Source organism: Scylla paramamosain, chromosome 17 (assembly GCF_035594125.1).
Source record: "Scylla paramamosain isolate STU-SP2022 chromosome 17, ASM3559412v1, whole genome shotgun sequence".
In the NCBI taxonomy this organism is placed as follows: Eukaryota; Metazoa; Arthropoda; class Malacostraca; order Decapoda; family Portunidae; genus Scylla; species Scylla paramamosain.
The window spans coordinates 22,650,903-22,660,685 of NC_087167.1; the positions used below are offsets into that span (position 1 = coordinate 22,650,903).

Consider the following 9,783-nt stretch of genomic DNA (forward strand, 5'->3'; position numbering starts at 1 on the left):
TATATATATATATATATATATATATATATATATATATATATATATATATATATATATATATATATATATATATATATATATATACACACACAGAGAGAAGAGAGAGAGAGAGAGAGAGAGAGAGAGAGAGAGAGAGAGAGAGAGAGAGAGAGAGATGCTTTATTTGTCAATGGAAGCATTTTATTATTTGTTTTTCTTTTCTGCTTGCCTTATTGCATTGTTTTATCATCAAGGGAGGGAAAAAAATGCAAAATGATGAATAAATAAGGAAATAAAAATGTTGGAATGCCAACAACATCTGGTGTTCCCAGGCGGTCACCCATCCAAGTACTAACCGGACCCAACGTTGCTTAACTTCGCTGATCAGACGAGAAGCGGTGTATTCAACGTGGTGTGGTCGTTGGCTCTGATGAGCTTGACTTATCGACTATTTGAAGATGATGTTCTCCTGCTTAGTTATGAAAGCAACGCTTTTCATAGTATAGTTATAATTATATATATACGAGTATATATATATATATATATATATATATATATATATATATATATATATATATATATATATATATATATATATATATATATATATATATATATATATATATATATATATATATACATAAACCATACTGGAAGAGCAAGGAGTTAGTGTTAATAAATATATTTGTTTTTTCTTCCAACTAGAAGAGGGGAAACTGGTTATGCTACCAAATGGAAGATAGTTTCTGAAAATTAGAATATGAATTCAGTTGAAACATTACTTGATACTGAATGAATCTTGCGCATGCCTACAAGAAAAGAGTCAGGGGAGAAGGTATATTATCTCGGCATGCCTTAGCGCGCCGGAAAATCTTGCAACCCCTCCACCTTTATATTGAGTTTTATTCACATTTGTGCTTGTGTATGTGAATTTAGTCATAAATGTGCAGTTGCAGGGTCAACACTGAAACAGAAAACCTATGCATATGACCCGATAATGTTAAATTAAGTGAGAAAAACAGGGAAAATAGTAATTTACTACACGCACGACCGCTCTGGCTCAATATATACCGCGCGACAAAAATTTTGAGGCACATTCGTGAGCTTCCTGTTAGACCGTTCGGACGTCGTACTAGCAGCTCTCATCACCATGACTGGCCGCGGCAAGGGAGGCAAGGGTCTTGGAAAGGGAGGCGCCAAGCGTCACCGTAAGGTTCTGCGTGATAACATCCAGGGAATCACCAAGCCTGCTATCCGTCGTCTAGCTCGCCGAGGTGGCGTCAAGCGCATCTCTGGTCTCATCTACGAGGAGACTCGTGGGGTGCTCAAGGTGTTCCTTGAGAACGTTATCAGGGATGCTGTCACCTATACCGAGCACGCCAAGCGTAAGACCGTTACTGCCATGGACGTTGTCTACGCCCTCAAGCGTCAGGGCCGTACCCTGTACGGATTTGGTGGTTAAATCGCTCCATTATTGAGATGGTGCCAGCTATTCAGCTTGCATTATCATCATTGAATAACATCATCTCCCGGACCTTTTTAAGGTCCACAAACATGAAAAGAAAGAAGGACCATAGACTACTATTATTACTACTACTTTCTCATAACCATGTTCACTATCACTATCTGAGCTAAGAAAAGAAACCATTATTAATTATAACCATCTTTCTCACTTCATCAGGTCTTCTCCAAGTATTATTATTATTATCATTATTATTATTATTATTATTATTATTATTATTATCATTATTATTATTATTATTATTATTATTATTATTATTATTATTATCATTGACTTATTTCAATGATCACGCCCCTCATCGTTCTCAGTTTCTCATAAAACAAAATATACATTGAGATGAAAAAGACGCTCAACATATCACAATAGGCAACACATCTAATCAACTCTCCACTGTGACACACAGCAGGTACATTAGTAGAAATATAGTATACATATTTATTCTCGGTCACTTGCGTGCCTGACTAAATAATAATAATAATAATAACAAATAACTAACTCGAAAATAAATACACTACTTGCTTATTATTGATATACCAGTATAGTCTACACAACTCTCTAGATGTTTGAACGTGTGGCTCCGAAGAGGAGCCGGATTGATGGTGATATTGGCTGAAGGGGAGGGAGGCCCTTTATTTACTTCTTCTCAGTCTTCTTGGGAAGGAGCACGGCCTGAATGTTGGGCAGCACGCCACCCTGTGCAATGGTGACTCCGGAGAGGAGCTTGTTAAGTTCCTCGTCGTTGCGGATGGCCAGCTGCAGGTGACGTGGGATGATGCGAGTCTTCTTGTTGTCACGGGCGGCATTGCCGGCAAGCTCAAGGACTTCAGCAGCCAGGTACTCCATAACTGCCGCAAGGTACACGGGGGCACCAGCACCCACGCGCTCGGCGTAGTTGCCTTTCCTTAGAAGGCGATGAATCCTGCCGACCGGGAACTGGAGTCCAGCACGACTGGAACGGGACTTTGACTTTCCCTTCACCTTTCCTCCCTTGCCGCGTCCAGACATGATAATGGATGTTGTGGTAGTAGTAGTAGTAGTAGTAGTTGTTGTTGTTGGTGATAAATGAGGAGCGCGAGTACTCTAACCTTGTCGGTAGCTCTGCGAGCAAGTAGTGAATTTTGGGAAAAACGGCTATATATACGCGAGATCAGATCGGCCCAGAGCGCGTCTGGACCAATCAGGACGCTCGCTGAGGTGGCGACTCCTGATCCTGAGTAGGCACGCTAATATATATACCACTTTTCAACTGAGAAAACGCACACTCGCCCTGCTTCTGGCGCCGGGGTTAATGTACTTTATGCTGATGATGTTTCTCAGGTTGTGTTCCATCCAGGCCGCTCCAGTATGATGCTGAACGCCCGTACCAGCAGAGAGATCGCCCGCATCAACTCCTTTGAGGAGGAGTGGAGGATCAAGACCAACATGGCCAAGTTCACCGTTGTACCCATTGCCACCAAAACCCCCGCCCCACTGCTGGTGGACGGGGATGACGTCGGCTTCAGGCCCAGGGGCTCTCTCTTGGGCCTGGCCGTCAGCTCAAAGGGGTACACCGCGCACGTGTCCCAGCGCGTGACGCGAGCGAAGGAAGCCCTCGCAAGGCTGTACCGGTTCCGGGACTTGGCCACTGGTCTGAAGCTCCACCTTATCAAAGCCTTAATCTTACCTATCCTTACATATCCCCCTGTTCCCTTGCACGCTCTCTCCACAACAGCCATTAGCAGATTGCAGAGGGTCCAGAACAGCGCTCTACGGTTCGCTCTCGGCACCAGATGGGATGATTTCACCAGCTCGGCCGAGCTTCACGAGGCCGCGTCCCTCCCAGCCCTCAACGTCCGCCTCCACGAGATGGCAGCCAAGGTGTGGCAGCGGATGGACGACGAGGGGTGGGACCAGTACCGGGTGCTACAACTTCTGCACGAGGAAGCCCCTCGCCGTCAGCACGCCTGGTTTCCCAGGAGCCTCCTCAGGCTCGAAAACCCGCCACCAGAGCCCCGATACAGGTGAATGTGTGCTCTCCTTTCCGTTTTGTGAATCTCCTTATGCACTATTGCTTATTGCCTTCATTCCCTATCTCCATCTCCTCCCAACCTTCAGCTCCTCTGTTCCTTTCCTGTGTCCCCTCCCCTACCATCGTCCCTGCTTTCCTGTACACCCGCCTCCTACCCCCCTCCCATATTCCCATCTGCCCTGATCCTTCTGAACTCCCTTTCTCTATCCGTACCATTGATACTCTCAGTGTCCCTTCCCCACAGCACGTTCATCTGCCGCCACTATGTCTACCCCTCTCCTCCTGCTGCTGCCGATGACTGATGAGAGAGCGAGCGCCTCTCCCTTCCACTGCTGATAGTAGTTCCCACCGAGTGACGAAGCAGCGACTCAACCGAGCCAAGCCACTTCCGGGATCTGCCAGGCCTGATGTCACCCCACCGGGTGACACCGACGGCAGACCAGTGGCGGTTCCTTCTGTGTGCCCTCCCCCCTCCCCACTGCGCCCTGAGTTGTTGGGATAACTGCCTTCATCCCAGCAAGGGGTACTCGTCCTCCGGGGTAAGCGTGCGAAGCTCCCGGCAGCGGGGCTGAGCCAGGGCCCACACACTTGAGGGGACGACGGGACACCACCTATCAAGACGAGACTCGCCGCAAGATCTTCTAGATTTTGTGCGATATGTCACTCTCCACCATATGTGACAACATAAATACTACGGTTTCCACCCTTAACTAATTGTACTGCCTATGGATAACCTTTCTTATGTGTATATGTATGTGTGTGTATGTGTGTATGTATATGTGTATATATGTATGTATATGTATATATATGCATATGTGTATATGTATATATGTATGTATTTGTACCTATATTGTAACCCTCCTCACTCTCCTCTATTTCACAGCAGTATGGGTGGTTTTCCTCCGGGAACTCCGGTTTCCACCCGTTCACCTCTCATGTACTGCCCTGTGACAATCACCATCTTAACAGCTGCAGGCCGGTCCGCCCGGCATCTTTTAATCTTCTACTGTATTTCTATTTTTCCTCTCTTTCTCTTACCGTGTGCCAGGCAGGCGCACCTCCCCCCACTCTTTTTGTAACCCATCTTTTCTAAATAAATCTTTGAAATCTTTGAAATCTCGTTCTCACAGCAGTACGGCGACACTATGCCTCCCAAAGCATCAGGAAAGGCTGCCAAGAAAGCTGGCAAGGCACAGAAGGCCATTGCCAAGGGCGACAAGAAGAAGAAGCGCAGGAGGAAGGAGAGCTACTCCATCTACATCTACAAGGTGCTCAAGCAAGTCCACCCAGACACTGGCGTGTCCTCCAAGGCCATGTCAATCATGAACTCGTTCGTGAATGACATTTTCGAGCGCATCGCTGCCGAGGCATCCCGCCTGGCACACTATAACAAGCGCTCCACCATCACCAGCCGGGAAATCCAGACCGCTGTCCGTCTTCTTCTGCCTGGTGAACTGGCAAAACACGCTGTTTCTGAAGGCACCAAGGCTGTTACCAAGTATACCTCCTCAAAGTAAACAGGCGGCCAGTATACTGCTGCCAGTATAAAATAATACCCGGCTCCATTGGAGCCACACTTGAAAAGGAAAAAAGATACGATATAGACAAATGCATTATTATTATAATTATTGTTATTATTATTAATATTATTATTATTATTATTTTTATTATTATTATTATTATTATTATTATTATTATTATTATTATTATTATCATTATTAATAATATTAATATTGTTGTTTTTATTATGATTATTATTATAATAATTATTGTATCATTATTATTATTATTATTATTATTATTATTATTATTATTATTATTATTATTATTATGCTTATTATTATCGTGATTATTATTCTGTGGAGATAAAGAAAAGATAAAAAAAAAATAGAGATAAAGAAAGATAAAAATTCTCCCAAGTGAAAGAGATATGGCCATGGAAGAGGGAATAATAATAATAATATAAAAAAAAAAAAAGGGGGGAAGGATATTGAGTTGAAAGTCGATACCTGATACTGAAAGATGGAAAATAAATATTTTCTTCCACAAAACCAAACAGATTGTCTATGAAAATTCTTTAATGAAAGAGATGTTTGGCCCTAAAAAGGGCCTAGATATTGCTGTTATGAAGATCATTCGTGGATGACTTCTTAGGCACGCTCGCCACGGATGCGACGAGCCAGTTGGATGTCCTTTGGCATGATAGTCACGCGCTTGGCATGGATGGCGCACAGGTTGGTATCCTCAAACAGACCCACGAGGTAAGCCTCGGAAGCTTCCTGGAGAGCCATGACAGCAGAGGACTGGAAGCGGAGGTCAGTCTTGAAATCCTGAGCAATTTCACGCACCAGGCGCTGGAAAGGCAGTTTCCTGATAAGCAGCTCAGTGCTCTTCTGATAACGGCGGATCTCACGGAGAGCAACGGTTCCAGGCCTGTAACGGTGGGGTTTCTTGACACCTCCAGTGGCAGGAGCAGACTTGCGAGCTGCCTTTGTAGCAAGCTGCTTGCGGGGCGCCTTGCCACCAGTGGACTTGCGAGCCGTTTGCTTGGTACGTGCCATAGTTGTGGTAACAACAACTCACAACGAACACTCAGCTGAGTCTGCCCGCGCTTCCCACAAAATCCCTTTATATATGAATCGGGTGGGCCCGACGACTCCAACCCTGCCTTGTGATTGGTCAGAAACGTCCAGTGAGGCTCATCGCCCACGCAGTCACCGCATGAAAGATGTGATCATTATTGTTAGTCTAATTCATTTTGTTCTTATTCTTATTCTTATTCTTATTCTTTCTTCCCTCATTCATAACAAATCTTGGAAAATATACAGCAGAACTGACATGTCATTTAAAATTCTAAGACAATTAGCAAGAAAGTTGTGATATTCTTATTTTTTTCATTCTTTTTATTCTATTTTTTTCTTATTCTTGTCATAATTAATATTGTTATCTTTATTATTTTCATTTTTTTTTATTATTCTTCCTTATCTTATTCTTATTTATCCTACTTTTAGAGAGATGAGGCTTGTGCGGTCACCCATCCAAGTTCTGCCCGGACCCCCTGCTTAACCTTGCTGATCCCGCCGTCAGCTGATTGGTCAAGAGCGGAGAACAAGGTGTTGGGAGGGCTTATTTCTCTTATTCTTATTCTTTCCTGTATTGTTGTTGCATTGTTGTGCTGAAAATGTTGGAAAATATGCACTAAAATTAACCCTTCATTCATAATTCTACGACAATTAGCAAGAGAGATATATTATTACTTTTTTCCCTTATTTTTGTTCTTTTTATTCTTAATCTTCTTTTTTTTATTATAGTTGTTATTGTTATTTTATTATTTTCGTTTTTCGTTCATTCTCCTCATTCTTATTGCTATTTTTTTCTATTCTCAGAGAGATGAGGCTTTTGTGGTCACCCATCCAAGTTCTTCCCGGACCCCCTGCTTAACTGCGCTGATCCCGCCGTTAGCTAATTGGCCAAGACCGGAGAACTAGGTGTTGGGAGGCCTTCTTTCTATTATTCTTATTCTTTCTTCCCCCATTCATATCGTTGTATTGGAAATGTTGGAAAATATACAAAAGAATTCACCCTTCTATGACAATTAGGAAGAAAGACATGGGATGCTTTCTTTCTTTTTTTTTATATTCCTTTATTGTAATTTTTCTTATTCTTGTTATAATAATTCTTACTGTTATCTTTATTACTTAAAATTTTCGTTCATTCTCCCTATTCTTATTCTTATTTTTTTTATTTATTTATTTTTTTTCAGACAGATGAGGCTTGTGTAGTCACCCATCCAAGTATTGCCCGAAACCCCTGCGTAATCTCGACGATTTCATTTGACAATACCTATTTACTTATTTATTTATTATTATATTTATTAAAAAAAAAAAAAGAAGAAAAGAAGATGAAGAATAAGGTATGTAATCGAAATACTCTCTCTATACTGTAGCAATAGTTTAGCTGGATGTACTTGTATTGTGTCAAAAATACTTGCAATATCTGCAATTGTAACCTGCAGTGTCGGCATAATGCATAATTAAGCAATGAAAAGAAAAATTAATAAAAGAATAAATGAAAAAAAGAAAGAAAAAAAGATACAATTAACAATTAAATATATTAGCTACCCCTCTACGTTTCTTTATCACTGCAGAAAAATGGAAACATTTTAACGTAGACTTGTCAAAATTCAACTGAAATTAAGGGTTAAATAAGGATTGTCACCCCTTCCCCAGAGGATATTCATTGTCTTTTAATATATATATATATATATATATATATATATATATATATATATATATATATATATATATATATATATATATATATATATATATATATATATATATATATATATATATATATATATATATATATATATATATATATATATATATATATATATATATTCTTTTTATTTAAAGTCTTATTTAGAGAGAGAGAGAGAGAGAGAGAGAGGTAACGTCCTTGAGGATAGCAGCTCGTCTACGCTCCGCTCAGTGATCAGCGTTAGAATGTAATTCCTCATTTCTTTAAAAAAAAAAAAAAAAAAAAAAAACAGAAACTTTATTTAGGGGGCTTGCTGGAAACAAACTACAATGGAGGAAAGAACAATATGTCTGCTATATGACCCACCCAGTTAAATTTTCAAGAAGCAAACGCAAGTTGGAAAATACGAGGAAGATAAATTTTCATTTATATACGTTTTATGGTAATTTCTGCCACGCCTTCCTCTATTCATCAAACGTCACTGACACTTATTCCCTTTATTTTTTACTTTACAGAATCTTTTGTAGGGCAAGACTCTAGAGGATATGTGCTTTCATAAATTCTATAATGCTTTGCTTATCATAGAGACATAAAAAAAAAAAATAATAATAATAAAAATAAATAAATTAATTAATTTAAAAAATCAAAATAAATAGATATATAAATTAATTAATCAATCAAATAAATTTCTATGCTTCACCTTTATAGCATTCGTATGAATGTCAAAACAAAACAAAAAATATAAATATAAATAATAATATGAAAAAAAAAAATTACTAAATATATGAAAAATAGCATTACTACTACTACTACTACTACTACTACTACTGCTACTACTACTACTATTTTTTTTTTTTTTTTTATGTAGGAAGGACACTGGCCAAGGGCAACAAAAATGTAATAAAAAAAATGCCCACTGAAATGCCAGTCCCATACAGGGGTCAAAGCAGTGGTCAAAAAATGATGAATAAGTGTCTTGAAACCTCCCTCTTGAAGGAATTCAAGTCATAGGAAGGTGGAAATACGGAAGCAGGCAGGGAGTTCCAGAGTTTACCAGAGAAAGGGATGAATGATTGAGAATACTAGTTAACTCTTGCGTTAGAGAAGTGGACAGAATAGAGGTGAGAGAAAGAAGAAAGTCTTGTGCAGCGAGGCCACGGAAGGAGGGGAGGCATGCAGTTAGCAAGATCAGAAGAGCAGTTAGCATGAAAATAGCGGTAGAAGACAGCTAGATATGCAACATTGCGGCGGTGAGAGAGAAGCTGAAGACAGTCAGTTAGAGGAGAGGAGTTGATGAGACGAAAAGCTTTTGATTCCACCCTGTCTAGAAAAGCAGTATGAGTGGAACCCCCCTCAGACATGTGAAGCATACTCCATACATGGACGGATAAGGCCCTTGTACAGAGTTAGCAGCTGGGGGGGTGAGAAAAACTGGCGGAGACGTCTCAGAACACCTAACTTCATAAAAGCTGTTTTAGCTAGAGATGAGATGTGAAGTTTCCAGTTCAGATTATAAGTAAAGGACAGACCGAGGATGTTCAATGTAGAAGAGGGGGACAGTTGAGTGTCATTGAAGAAGAGGGGATAGTTGTCTGGAAGGTTGTGTCGAGTTGATAGATGGAGGAATTGATTTTTTGAGGCATTGAACAATATCAAGTTTGTTCTGCCCCAATGAGAAATTTTAGAAAGATCAGAAGTCAGGCGTTCTGTGGCTTCCCTGCGTGATATGTTTACCTCCTGAAGGGTTGGACGTCTATGAAAAGACGTGGAAAAGTGCAGGGTGGTATCTTCAGCGTAGGAGTGGATAGGACAAGAAGTTTGGTTTAGAAGATCATTAATGAATAATAAGAAGAGAGTGGGTGACAGGACAGAACCCTGAGGAACACCACTGTTAATTGATTTAGGAGAAGAACAGTGACCGTCTACCACAGCAGCAATAGAACGGTCAAAAAGGAAACTTGAGATGAAGTAAACAGAGAGAAGGATAGAAACCGTAGGAGGGTAGTTTGGA

At 40.5% G+C, this 9,783-nt stretch overlaps 1 non-coding gene across 1 annotated transcript; it reads right to left on the reverse strand.

The window, feature by feature from the left end:
- Positions 1 to 286: 286 nt before the first annotated feature.
- LOC135108732 (5S ribosomal RNA) lies at positions 287 to 405 on the reverse strand. The gene has a single exon (XR_010272447.1). It is a non-coding gene; the product is annotated as a 5S ribosomal RNA (ribosomal RNA).
- Positions 406 to 9,783: the final 9,378 nt, after the last annotated feature.